Genomic DNA, 8,713 nt, shown 5'->3' with positions numbered 1-8,713 from the left:
ATCTGTTGATTTCCCTCTTAAAAAGATGTAGATTTAGTCCTACGTCCTCTTCCTTCTGGGATTAATAATTCGTATGGTTTGTTTTTATGTCTGCTTTAGTTTTTTATGTATTTTAACTAATTCATCCCCAAACCTCTTGGTCAGTTATGTTAGACATTGAGTATTTTAAGACATTGAAGGCATTAAGTAGTCTATTAGTTTAATCTTCAGTCTTCTGATCTGCATGGTCTGGACTGGTTTTCTCTGTGGTGGTATGTAATCATCATCCAGGGAATTCCTGTCACCTCTTTTCTGTGCTGAATCTTTGTTTTCTGTAATTTTCCATGTTCTTTCTTGTTTTGGTGGAGCACACCCTCCAGTAGCTTCCTGAGAATTGTTGCATGGGGGAAGTAAGTCAAGAATTTGAAAATATCTGTAGTATACCTCATCCTGGATTGGTAATTTGGGTGGGAATAACATTCTAGGTTGTACATAATTTTCCTTCAGAATTATAAAGGCATGATCCCATTGTCTTCTGTTTCCAATTGAGAAGTCTGAAGCCATTCTGTTCCTATTCATTTGTTTGTAATTGTTCTTTTTCTCTTTTCTCTCAGGAAGCTTTTAGGATGTTCCCTCTGTTCTAAGTGTTTTGAAGTTTCTGATGATGTACATGAGAGTGGGTCTTGTTCCCCCGGCTGTGCCAGTTATTCTGCAGTCCCTTGAAGTCTGGAAACTCATGTCGTTTAGTACCAGGAAAGTTTCTTGAATTATTTAGTTGATGGTTTCTTCTCCGTTTCTCGTGCTTTGTCTCTCTAAAACTCCTGTCATTTGGATGATGGAATTCCTGGATTGGTCCTCTGATTTTTTTACGTTTATTCCTCTATTTTCCAATTCCATCACTTTGCTTTACTTTGTCAGAGATTTCAACTTTATATCCACATCCTTCTATTGAGATTTTTAATTTTTCCTCTCATGTTTTTAAGTTCTGAGAACTGTTTTGGGGGAGCTGACTGTCTTGTTTTGTTTTTGTTTTATTATAGTGTCTTGTTCCTGTTCTGTGTTGTGGTATATTTTCTTATTGTCCTCTTTCTGAGGATATTAATGGTGGTTTTTATAGTTTTCATCTTTGATTTTCTCCAATTCTCTTCCCTTTCTCTCCCCTTCCCGTGTTTGTTTTGCTTTTTGTCATTCATGTTGGGAGCTTTCCTTAGTTCTTAAGTAAGGTAAGTTTGCTCCTGTTTAAGTGAAAACAAACAAACAAAAAAACAAACCCGTTGCCATTGAGTTGATTCCGACTCATAGTGACCCTGTGGGACAGAGTAGAACTGCCCCATAGGGTTTCCAGGAAGCGGCTGGTGGATTTGAACTGCTGATTTTTTGGTTAGCAGCTGAGCTCTTAACCACTGCACCACCAGGGCTCTTGTTTACGTGAAGAGGTCTAAAAAATTAAGAGGAACTTGTAGTGCTTGAGTGGGGCTTCTTGACTGTGAACTTCACTGCAGGATGCTCTGAGCAATGTAGTATCTTCAGGTCTTTCTTCTTGGGCTGGTCACATTCCCTGGAGGAGACTCTTCTACTCTCCTTGTTGGAGGGGGATAGCTTTGTTGACAGCACCCTGGGAGCTGAGTCAGGAAGGGGCCTGATGTGTTCATTTATCCTGCTTTTTCAGTACACTGCCCTCATCTTCACCTCTGCCTCTGGTCCTCCAGCCCAGAGATCCCTGTTTTGCCCTTTGCTGGGATGGAGAGTATTTTGGCTGTACTGTGTCAGGGAGGAAATCTGGACGTTTGCTTTTTAAACAGTCTGTGAACCAGTCAGTCCTTGTTTTAGCTCCTCTTTACCTTCACCTCTTACTTCCAGAAGCATGTGGTACCTCTAGTTTCTGAACCTTTTGGAGATTCTGTATATTGGGCTGGCCACTACCAGTTTAGGTTTCATTTTTCTCTGGTCTACCCATATCTTCATTATTTGCTAAATAGTGTTATTATTTCAGTTTTGATTCTCTTGACACTAGCATGCTGTGTGGAAATTAACTATTTTCTCCTCTATCTTTTCCTCCTACACTGTGAAATTCTATGGAGTTTGGACCACATTTTGCTTCATCTTGTGTACACAGAAGCTCAGTGAATTGCCTGGTAGGCAGCAAGAGCCAATTGATGGTTTGCTCAACTGACAGTTTCCCAGCATGCCTCTTCCCACCCCAGTTGCTTAGGGTTACCACTAAGTTTGTATTTGTAAGTGAATTTGATGAGGTTCAAAGGTTATCATATTCTAGCCAGTGAGTGTCTTTGTTGGAAGAATACCACTTACTAACTTTACGTTAGTCTCTGTGCTAAAGGCTTTACAATTTTTTTTTTCAGTGCACATGAGGCTACTACTTTCCCCACTTTACAAACGAAGGGCTGAGACTTGGAGAGGTTAAGTAACTAACCAGGGTCACACAGCTGGTAGTAAACAGACCACGATTTGGACGTAAAGCTTGTTTCTGTATGGTTGGGTGGCATGCCCTCCATCTTATTAGGGATCCTGATTATTTCTAGAATAGGTCTTGCTACCCTTACCTCTGCCAAGAACCTGGGAAATGAGGTCACTCAGTGTCTTAAATTCAGGTTTCTGTTATTTTTATTTTTTCATACCAAAGTTTAAAATGGTTATGAAGTGAAATCTGCTTTTTCTTTTGTAATTTCTTTAAGCCTAAGAAGTCGTTTTCTCTCTGGTAGCTTGATAAAGATTGTTTTTCCTTATTTCTAGTTTGTGTGTGTATTTTAACTCTATCAGGAATTTATCTTGGTACTAACTTTGTACTTGTCGTTTTAAATTGGTATAATGCTGATGTACCTAAGTAGGTTCAGCAAGTCTTATAGTGCTGGGTATTTAGGTTATTGCTAGAATCCTGCTATGACTACTTGTGCATAAGCCGTGTTTTATTTTATCCTTTTTCTGGTGGTGATGTTAATATTTTTTTAATTTTGTGGTGGCGGTGGTGGCGGGATTTCCTTCTTCTCTTCTTCTGTTGGGATATCATTTCTTTAGGCTACATTTCCACAGCTGAAAATCCCGGAGCAAAGGAAATGAACAGTTACTTATTCAAGTATTTATTGAATTCCTATAAAGTATAGGGCATTGTGATAGGTGCTGAATTGCTGGGCAGCTCTGATTAGTCATGGACAGATAGTTCTGCTTTGGGGCATTTCTGAAGAACTGGTCTTCAGCAGCCAGTACTGTACCTATCAAACCTACATTTTGTTCATTTTAATGTAGGTTGATCCAGTGTAAGTTGATTGTGTTAAAGTTGATATGTTCTTCTAATGGCTCTGGATAGAGTCAGGGTAGTTTATCTTTTATTTCATATGTCTGTTTCTTTAATCAGGGAGAGGAATCTGCCACTGGAAAACTGAAGATCGTTTCACATGTACTAGTCTTTATTTTTTTAAAAAATTCCTTTTGATTGCTGGTTGCATAGTCTGTCTTTAAATTTGTCCCGGTGGATCATCTCAGCAAACTTGTCCTTCTAAAACAATCTTAATATTTACTGAAGTGAAGGGCTTTAATTTTTAGCTTTTAAGATAGGTAAAAAACCCAAGTAAGGCTAGGTTAAAGAAAATGACAACTGCTAGGGAAGTTATCTTCGTGGCTAGATGGGAAATCTCAAAGTAGAATGTTTGTTCACTTTTTAATTGTAGTTTAAGTTACATAATGTGACAGCCTCTTATTTTCTCTGTGGTGTAAATTTCTTCGTAATGAATGAATGAAAAGTATCTTGAAGAGATCAAATGACAGGTTTTTATTCTATTTCAGGAATTCATTTAAACAACAATCTAAACCACTTGAAATTTGGCTTGGATCACCATAGACTCTCTTCCCCTACACAAACAGCAGCAAAGCAAGGGAAAATGGACTTGCCTTCCACAAGGGCAGGAAGTGACAAGATTGTTCTTTTGGTGTGTAATCGAGCCTGCACTGGGCAGCAGGGGAAAAGGTAAAAATCAAGTTATTTTCCAGTAAGTAGTAAGGTGTTAGCAGTCTGATATTTTCAAATGTTTTTAAACAGTGGGGGTGAAAAGTCCTTACTTTCAGTACTTGATTTTTGATTGTGATATTTAGAAACAAGTGTTAAGTTAACCTCATTTTTTAAATTTTTTTAGCGGGGGTATGAAATTAGAAGAATAGAATCTGAGAAAGGCTCTTCAGCCCATCTAGTTTAAAGGCCCATTTCATATGTGTATTTTCAGCTTAGGTTCTTCTTGGGGCTCTAGAGCCTATATCCAGTTGCTTTGCTAGCAGCCTTCCCTTTTCTCCCCCAAATTCTTAACATGTCTACTTGAATGGTGCTGGCACCTCAGATTTAGTCCCCAAACTGAACTTGTTATCTCGCCTTATAAACCTGGCTCACCAGTATTTCCTGTCTCGCCAAATGACACCACTGTTCGTTCAGATGTATAAGCCAGAAATTTGTGAGTTGAATATCTCTCTCAAATCTGTTTCCCTCTGTGAGAATTTATGGGAGTTTAGAATACTTTTTAAAGTAACTGTATCAGAACAGTAACATAATCTGAGTAACAATAAGGGACAGATTAGGGATGCTTCAGGGGAAAAAACCTGTTTTTAATATTTGTCAGGATGACCTCTATGTTAGCCTTTAAATTTTTTTTTTTTAAATTTTATTGTGGTAAAAAATATATAATAAAATGTCTTCCATTGTAACAATTTTTGAGTGTTCAGTTCAGTGACGTTAATTATAATCCACTATGCAGTTTTTCAGCATCCTTAACAGAAACTCAGTACCCCTTAAGCAGTAACCCCCATTTCTGCCTCCCGTGATCCCTGCTAGCCACTGATAAACTTTCGAATCAATATGTTTGCCTATTCTAGATATTTCGTATTAGTTGGAGTGTATAATAATTATCCTTTTCAGTCTGATTTATTTCACTTAGCTTAATGTTTTCAAGGTTTATCCACATTGTAGCATATTTTAGAACTTTATTTCTCTTTATGTCTGAATAATAGTCCAATTTCTGTATATATCACATTTTGTTTATTCATCTGTTGATGGACACTTGGGTTGTTTCTACTTTTTGCCTATTGGGAAAATGCTGTAGTGAACATTGGTGTACATATCTGTTTGAATCCCTCCATTCAAGTCTCGAGTGTATAACTAGGAGTGGAGTTGTAGATCATATGGTAATTTTATGTCTAATTTTTTTAGGAACTGCCATACTGTTTTTCACAGTAGCTTCACCATTTCAGATTCCCACCAGCCATGGATAAGGGTTCTAATTTCTGTACATCCTCTTTAACACTTGTTATTTTCTGTTTTTCTGATCAGAGCCATCATAGTGGGTGTGAAGTGGTATCTCACTGTAGTTTTGATTTGCGTTTTCCTAAAGGAGGAAAAGGAAAAAAACACCAAAATGGATGTCATAAGGGACTCTGAGACTTGCTCTTTGTAGAGTAGCTAAAGCGCAAGGAAGAAATGATAAAGTAAAAGAGCTGAACAGAAGATTTCAAAGGGCAGCTTGAGAAGACAAAGTAGTATAATGAAATGTGCAAAGACCTGGAGTTAGAAAACCAAAAAGGAAATGCTCAGCATTTCTCAAGCTGAAAAAACTGAAGAAAAAATTCAAGCCTCATGTTGTGATATTGAAGGATTCTGTGGGCAAAAAATTGAGTGACACAGGAAATATCAAAAGAAGATGAAAAGAATACACAGAGGCACCGTACCAAAAAGAGTTGGTCGACATTCAGCCATTTCAGGAGGTAGCATATGATCAAAAACCCATGGTACTGAAGGAAGAAGTCCAAGCTGCACTGAAGGCATTGGCAAAAAACAAGGTTCCAGGAATTGATGGAATACCAATTGAGATGTTTCTGGAAGTGCTCACTAGTCTGTGCCACGCAATTTGGAAGACAGCTACCTGACCAACCGTCTGGAAGAGATCCATATATGTGTCCATTCCAAAGAAAGGTGATACAACAGAATGCGGAAATCATTGAACAATGTCATTAATATCACATGCAAGTAAAATTTTGCTGAAGATAATTAAAAAACGGTTGCAGCGGTACGTTGACAGGGAACTGCCAGAAATTCAAGCTGGATTCAGAAGAGGACATGGAGCGAGGGATATCGTTGCTGATGTCAGATGTATCTTGGCTGAAAGCAGAGAATTCCAGAGAGATGTTTACCTGTGTTTTATTGACTACATAAAGGCGTTTGACTGTGGATCATAACAAGTTATGGGTAACATTGCGAGGAATGGGAATTGGAACTTAATTGTGCTCATGCAGCATAAGAAATCAGTTATACACCCAAGTTTGGTGAGTAGTGTCTCTGGGGTCTCAAAAGCTTTCAAGTGGTCATCTAAGATAAACTATTGATCTCTGCTCGTATGGAGCAAAAGAGAATGAAGGAAATCAAAGGCTCAAAGAATAAGCTAGCCCATGGGACTAATAGCCTACAGGAACCACATGCTTTTCAAAACTAAGACCAGAAGAACTTGATGCTGCTGACTACCACTACTGACTGTTCTGACCAGGGACACAATAGAAGGTCCCGTATAGAATAGGAGACAAATGTAGAACAAAACTCAAATTCCTAAAAAAGGCCAGACCTATTGAACCGATAGAGATTAGAGGAACCCCTGAGACTATTGCCCTAAGATACTCTTTGTACTTGGAATTGAAGCTGTTTGTGCAGGTCATCTTTCAGCCAAATAATAGATTGGCTTATAAAATAAACAATATCACCTGTGAGTAATAGGATCCCTTAAACAATTACCTGTATGAGACCAAATCAGTTACCTAGAAGCAAAGATGAGAAGGCAAGAAGGAGAAGGGAAGCTAGATCAATGGAAACAGAACAAACAGAACGGAAATAATGAGAATGCTGACACACTATAAAAATTATAACCAATGGCACAGAACGATTTGTATAAAAATTGTTGAAAGGGAACCTGATTTGCTGTGTAAACTTTTACCTAAAACACAATAAAATATTATTTAAAAAAAAAAAAAAGCTACTGGAGAGATTTAAGTAGAGAAGTAGCATGATTTAAAAAAAAAAAAAAAAATCAAACGACGTATTGCATTGACCAAATCTGCAGAAAACCCCTTTAAAGTGTTAAAAAGCAAAGATGTCACCTTTGAGGTCTGACCCTAGCCATGGTATTTCCTGTCCCTCACATGCATGTGAAAGCTGGACAATGAGTAAGGAAGAGCGAAAAAGAAACTGATGCCTTTGAATTATGGTGTGTTGGTGAAGAATATTGAATATATACCACGGACTGCCAGAAGAACGAACAAATCTGTCTTGGAAGAAGTATAGCCACAATGATCCTTAGAGGTGAGAATGGTGAGACCTCTTCTTATGTACTTTGGACATGTTATCGGGAGGGGCCAGTTCCTGGAGTAGGACATCACGCTTGGTAAAGTAGAGGGTCAGCGAAAAAGAGAAAGACCCTTAACGAGATGGATAACCCAGTGGCTGCAGCAGTGGGCTCAAACATAACAACAATGGTGAGGATGGTGCAGGTCAGGCAGTGTTTCTTCCTGCTGTCTGTAGTGTTGCTATGAGTTGGAATGGACTCAACGGCACCTAACAGTAAGAACAACAACAGTGACTGCTGAGGTCGAGCATCTTGTTATGTGCTTATTGGCCATTTGTATATCTGCTTTGGAGAAATGTCTGTTGAGTTCTTTTGCTCATTTTTTTGATTTTTTTATTTTTGATGCTGAATTGTAGGAGTTCTTCACATGTTTTGAATATTAAACCTTTATCTGATACGTGGTTCTCAAATATTTTCTCCCATTTTTTAGGTTGTCTTCTCACTTGTCTGATAAAGACCTTTGATGAAGAAAAGTTTTTAATTTTGATGAAGTCCAGTTTACGTATTTTATCTTTTGTCGCTTAGACTTTTGGTATCATATCTCAGTGTCCATTGCCTAAAAGAAGATCCTGAAGCTGTACTGCTGTTTTTTTCTTAGAGTTTTGTGGTCTTAGTTCTTATATTTGGGTCACTGATCCAGTTTGAGTTAATTTTCCTATAGGGTTGTGGGTCTAACTTCATTCTTCACTCTTTTGCATGTGGAGATCCAGTTGTGCTAGAACCATTTGTTAGAGACTATTTTTTCCCCATTGAATGGATTTGTTACCCTTGTTGAAAACCAATTGGCCATAAATGTCTAAGTTTCTTTCTGGACTCTCAATTCTATTTCATAGGGTCAATATGTCTATTCTTATGTCAGTACCATGCTGTTTTAATTACTGTAGCTTTGTAGTATATTTTGAAATCAAGAAATGTGAGTCCTCCTACATGGTTCTTCTTTTTTCAAGATTGCTTTGTCTGTTAAGAACCCCTCCAGCTCTATATGAATTTGAGGATTGGCTTTTCCATTTTTGCAAAAAAGGCTGTTGGAACTTTGATATGGATTATATTGAATCTGTAGATTGCCGTGGGTAGTATTGATATCTTAACAATATTAAGTCTTCCAATCCATAAACGCCAGATGTCTTTGCATTTATTTAGTTCTTTTTATATTTCTTTCAGCAATGTTTTATAGTTTGCAGCGTACAAGTCTTTCACTTTCCTGGTTAAATTTATTCCTAAGTATTTTATTTGTTTAGATGCTGTTGTAAATTGAATTGTTTTCTTAATTTCCTTTTCAGATTGTTCACTGCTTGTGTATAGAAACACAACTGATTTTTTTTTCAAGTTGAGTATATTTATTTATTTATTTT

The 8,713-nt window shown here is 37.6% G+C and overlaps 1 protein-coding gene across 1 annotated transcript in view; it reads left to right on the top strand.

Moving 5' to 3' along the window:
• Positions 1–7,261: 7,261 nt before the first annotated feature.
• LOC101345526 (ubiquitin carboxyl-terminal hydrolase 31) overlaps positions 7,262–8,713 on the top strand; it is a 26,328-nt gene continuing 24,876 nt past the window's right edge. The window contains exon 1 of the mRNA XM_023728524.1: positions 7,262–7,318. The gene's annotated coding sequence lies outside the window, so the exon portion shown is untranslated. The remainder of the gene's footprint in view (positions 7,319–8,713) is intronic.

The sequence above is a fragment of the Trichechus manatus genome, unplaced genomic scaffold (assembly GCF_000243295.1).
Source record: "Trichechus manatus latirostris isolate Lorelei unplaced genomic scaffold, TriManLat1.0 scaffold00024, whole genome shotgun sequence".
In the NCBI taxonomy this organism is placed as follows: Eukaryota; Metazoa; Chordata; class Mammalia; order Sirenia; family Trichechidae; genus Trichechus; species Trichechus manatus.
The sequence above is the reverse complement of the archived record's forward strand: the minus strand, read 5'-3'. Positions and strand labels throughout refer to the sequence as shown.